The 5,000-nt window shown below is 52.3% G+C and overlaps 2 non-coding genes and 1 pseudogene across 2 annotated transcripts; all 3 read right to left on the bottom strand.

The window, feature by feature from the left end:
* Window positions 1–1,537: 1,537 nt before the first annotated feature.
* Window positions 1,538–1,654, bottom strand: LOC123736257 (U5 spliceosomal RNA). Its single transcript, XR_006766018.1, has one exon. It is a non-coding gene; the product is annotated as a U5 spliceosomal RNA (small nuclear RNA).
* A 670-nt stretch (window positions 1,655–2,324) lies between these two features.
* On the bottom strand, window positions 2,325–2,499 carry LOC123736242 (uncharacterized; annotated as a pseudogene).
* A 2,355-nt stretch (window positions 2,500–4,854) lies between these two features.
* LOC123736249 (U5 spliceosomal RNA) lies at window positions 4,855–4,971 on the bottom strand. The gene has a single exon (XR_006766012.2). It is a non-coding gene; the product is annotated as a U5 spliceosomal RNA (small nuclear RNA).
* Between the last annotated feature and the right edge of the window lie 29 nt (window positions 4,972–5,000).

Consider the following 5,000-nt stretch of genomic DNA (forward strand, 5'->3'; position numbering starts at 1 on the left):
CGCCGTCTTCTCCGACCCCTCCACTCTCTTATCTCCTTCCTCCTCCTGCTCCTTCTCTCCTTCAGCCTCCTGCTCCTCCTCTCCTTCAGCCTCCCGCCCCTCCGATTCCACCATGTCCACTTCTTCCTTTTCCTCTTCTGCTCCTGCTGTCGCCTTCTTTCCTTCTCCCGCCGTGTGTCCCTTTCCTCCGTTCCAGTTCCTGGCTCTTTGTCCCCTCCTCTTCTTCCCCCATCCCCGGCTCTCGCTCCCCCCCCAGCTGCAGACGCGTATGACCTCTGACGCGCCGGGCATTCACGCCACAGGTGTGTTAGCATGCCACACCCGTGACATGCCTTCGGCGCGTCACAGTCCCTCGCCTCGTGCTCCGCAGATCCACAATACCTGCACTTCTTTGTGCTGCACGAGGCGAGGATATGACCATAGGCCATACAACGCCTGCAGAACGGGGGCTGACGTGCATAATACAACGTCCCCCGGTCAGCCCCCAGGGAGAACATCGCCGGAGGATGGAGGTAGCCTCCCAGACCCTTAGGGTCCTCCCTGAGGAGAGCCTGGAAACCTCTCCTCCCAGTCCAGAACCCCAGGGAGTCCCTGAGGAGCCTTGCCGAGGAGACATTGTCCATATACCTCCCCAGGAAGGCCCTCACCTCCTCTTCCTTCACATGTGGGTTATACATGTTAACCGTCACCACTCTAAAATTGCTCCTTGCCAGACTTGTCACCTCGTAATGACACATGGGCTTCCTCCTTTCCCACTCCTCTCACCTTCTGCATGATCTCCTCATGCTTTTCTTCTGTGTGCAGCGTACATCAAAAGCTCCCTCCAATGGGTTTCCCTGGAGGCAAAAGACGTCTTCTACCTGCAGTTTTAGGATCCCCATCAAGACCGTTCTCCCAAAGGTCTCCCTCCCGAATGGCTCCATCTCCTTGTTCCTCCATGCAAACCTCACCGTATTCGCTATCCCGATCCCAGGGACCGTTCTTCTGGTGCTGTCTTGCGTCCATCTTCTCGAAGAATAAAGCTCTCTTCAAAAGAAGAAGCCGAGTAGAAAAAATATTAAAAACAATTTCCAAAAACCGCAAAACACAAAAAACCTTACCGCCCTCCTATCTCCGACCTTTTGACTCAGCGAGCTCTGGGGCACCTCGGTACCAAGCTTGATCTGAGCCAAAAGGCCGAGAAGCGATAACCCACAAATTGACCCCTGCACCCGCCGGGCCCCCGGGGGCCTCGGCAGACCTCATCGGTTTGGCAAAAGTTGGCTCCTCCTCACCCAACGCTTCCCTGGTGACAGGCGGGTGTGTTTTTTTTTAAAAGTCGCTAATGCGTCGTTAGGTCACTAGCTCTTTAATCCTAGTGCGACTATTTGTTCAATGCCCGGCAAATACACCAGTCATCGTCGGGCTTGAACTCAATTGCCCGAGCGACTACTTTGAGTGGAAAAAATACGCCGGTCGGTCAGCCGGCTTCAAGTCAAACGCCTGAGCAAAAAGTCTCGGCGTCATCTCTGTCAATTTCTCTTGAAACAAGATACCGGGCTCTGCCAGAAGCAAAGCCCTTCCAAAAATACGTTGAACTCGTAAGTGTTCCTCTCCACGGAAGTCTTTAGTAAAAGGCGAAAGGCTTGTGCGTAATGAAGAGAAACCAGAGTCGTATGGAAGTCAGAGGTCGGGGCCCGAGACACACACGGTGCACTCTAGGCCGGGTCCCCGCGGGTGGTCCCCGAACCCACTCTTCCAAGTTTTCGAGGGCTGTGGGTAAAAAGTCACAGACAGACAGACAGACAGACAGACAGACAGACAGACAGACAGACAGACAGACAGACAATCCTGGTGAAGTGATTGTATTTTTGGGGGGGGCTCAAAAACACACACACACACAATCCTGGTGAAGTGATTGTATTTTTTGGGGGGGGCTCAAAAACACACACACACACACAATCCTGGTGAAGTGATTGTATTTTTTGGGGGGGGCTCAAAAACACACACACACACACACACACACACACACACACACACACACACACACACACACACACACACACAAACAATCCTGGTGAAGTGATTGTATTTTTTGGGGGGGGCTCAAAAACACACACACACACACACACACACACACACACACACTCCTGGCCAATGTATTATATTTTTTTTTTTTTTTTTTTTTTTTTTTAAGTAAAATGGCGGGAAAACGGGGGACCCCCATGAAGGGGGCTTCGCACTTGTTTCAGTTTGGATGATTCTTCTTTTTTCATTCCTTCTCTTCTTCTGCTAGCTGTTTTACATAGATTTGGTGTATTTCTTTTTCCTTGACAATGGGAGAAAAGTGTTGCACCATTCCCGGAGGTACTGCAATACCGGGTCGATGCGTGGAGCGGACGGAGCAAGCCCCATTTCCGACTCCCTGTTCGAAAAATCCATTTAATATGTAGTCCCCCGATGGGGGACGTATCAGATATTAAACTGATAAGAACAGATTTTTTTTTTTACAAAATATATTTATTACTTTCTATGCCGTTCAATACAAAACCATATATTCCAATCAAAATCATAACTAGGCATTTATAATAATTACACAAACCAAAAACCCTTAAACAAAGACCCAGGAAAACATCTTCCCTCCCCTTCTCACCTACAAACCAAACCCATACTAACAACAAAAAATCCAAATAAACTCACCCCATCCTCCCGACCGACGGGGACGCCTCCTCCACTCCTGACGCTCCGCCGTCGGCCACCATCCCCTCTCCCCTGTATACAGAATCAGTGCCCGGCACAAGCGAACACTCTGTCTTGTGCCCCCCACTTAAATCTATCACCCCGCCCTCCTCCTGACTCTGGCCCGAGCACCCCATGCCCTCAAACAAAAAATTACCACCTTCCTCCGTCCCCCAACCCTGGGCAATGCCTGGAAGGTCCAGCTCAGCCAGGGGTGTAAAAGAGCATGAAGAGGAGGGAGCCCATGAGGGCCCCGCATCCTCTCCCCCCTGCCCTACCCCCCCCTTACCAGCCTTCCTCCTCCTGCTGTCCTTACGCTCCCACTTTTTAGGTCTTTTTATCGGTGGAGGGCGCAGCCAGGGAACATCCCTATCTGCGTCCGTCAGGCCCCCCACCGCGTCATTCACCGTGTCCGTCAGCCCCCCTACCATCTCCCTCAGCTCCTCTACTCGTGATCTTACCTCTTTACTGTCCCCCCACTCCTTTACTCCCTCTCCTTCTGGTCCCGCCACCACTGCCTTCTCTGTCTCCTCTCTTTCTCTCTCTTTCTCCTCCACCGCCGTCTTCCCTGTCTCCTCCCTCTCTATTGCCTTCTCCGTCCCCTTCTTCTCCACCACCGTCTTCTCCAGACCCTCCACCCTCCTGTCTCTTTCCTCCTCCTGCTCCTCCTCTCCTTCAGCCTTCCGTCCTTCTGGTTCCACCAAGTCCCTTTCTTTCTTTCTCTCTTCTCCCGCTGCCGCTCTTTCCTTCTCCTCCCGCACTGTGTCCTTTTCCTCCGTGCCTTTTCTTTCCTCTTGTTCCTCTCCTCTTCTTCCCCCATCCTCCGCTCTCGCTCCCCCCCCCGCTGCAGACGCGTATGACCTCTGACGCGCCGGACATTCACGCCACAGGTGCGTCTGCATGCCACACCCGTGACATGCCTTCGGCGCGTCACAGTCCCTCGCCTCGTGCTCGGCAGATCCACAAAATCTGCATTTTCCTGTGCTGCACGAGGCGAGGATATGACCGTAGGCCATACAACGCCTGCAAAACGGGGGCTGACGTGCGTAGAACAACGTCCCCCGGTCAGCCCCCAGGGAGAACATCGCAGGAGGATGGAGGTAGCCACCCTGTCCCTTAGGGTCCTCCCTGAGGAGTGCCTGGAAACCTCGCCGGCCATCCCAGAACCCCAGGGAGTCCCTGAGGAGCCTTGCCGTTGATACATTGTCCATATAGCGCCCCAAAAAGGCCCTCACATCTTCATCCTTCACATGCGGGTTGTATATTCTTACGGTGACCACCCTAAAATTGTTTTTAGCTAGGCTGGTCACCTCATAATAGCACAAAGGTCTCTCCTTCTCCATCTCTCTCGTCATCCTCAGTACTTCCTCATGCCTCTCCTCCTTCTGTAACGTCACCTCAAAAGCTCCTTCCCTCGGATTATCCTGGAGGCATAAAACGTCCTTCACCTCAAGTTTCAGTATCCCCAACAATATGGTTCTTCCGAAAGTTTCCCTTCCCAATGGCTCCATCTCTTTGTTCTTCCATGTAAACCTCACCGTATTCGACAGTCCGACTCCAGGTATCTTCTCATGACGCGCCATTTCCGAGAAAAAAATGGCCCTTTCAATCAATGAAAAAAACAGAAAAACTCTCCAAAAGGAAGCCAATGAACAATCCAAAAAAACGTTGGAAAAAAACTCCGTCAAAAAACCTTTACCGCCCTTCTTCCTTCGACCTTTTGGCTCAGCGGGCTCTGGGGCACCTCGGTACCAAGCTTGATCTGAGCCAAAAGGCCGAGAAGCGATAACCCACAAATTGACCCCTGCACCCGCCGGGCCCCCGGGGGCCTCGGCAGACCTCATCGGTTTGGCAAAAGTTGGCTCCTCCTCACCCAACGCTTCCCTGGTGACAGGCGGGTGTGTTTTTTTTTAAAAGTCGCTAATGCGTCGTTAGGTCACTAGCTCTTTAATCCTAGTGCGACTATTTGTTCAATGCCCGGCAAATACACCAGTCATCGTCGGGCTTGAACTCAATTGCCCGAGCGACTACTTTGAGTGGAAAAAATACGCCGGTCGGTCAGCCGGCTTCAAGTCAAACGCCTGAGCAAAAAGTCTCGGCGTCATCTCTGTCAATTTCTCTTGAAACAAGATACCGGGCTCTGCCAGAAGCAAAGCCCTTCCAAAAATACGTTGAACTCGTAAGTGTTCCTCTCCACGGAAGTCTTTAGTAAAAGGCGAAAGGCTTGTGCGTAATGAAGAGAAACCAGAGTCGTATGGAAGTCAGAGGTCGGGGCCCGAGAC

The sequence above is a fragment of the Salmo salar genome, chromosome 10 (genome assembly GCF_965601325.2).
Source record: "Salmo salar chromosome 10, fSalSal1, whole genome shotgun sequence".
NCBI classification, from domain to species: Eukaryota; Metazoa; Chordata; class Actinopteri; order Salmoniformes; family Salmonidae; genus Salmo; species Salmo salar.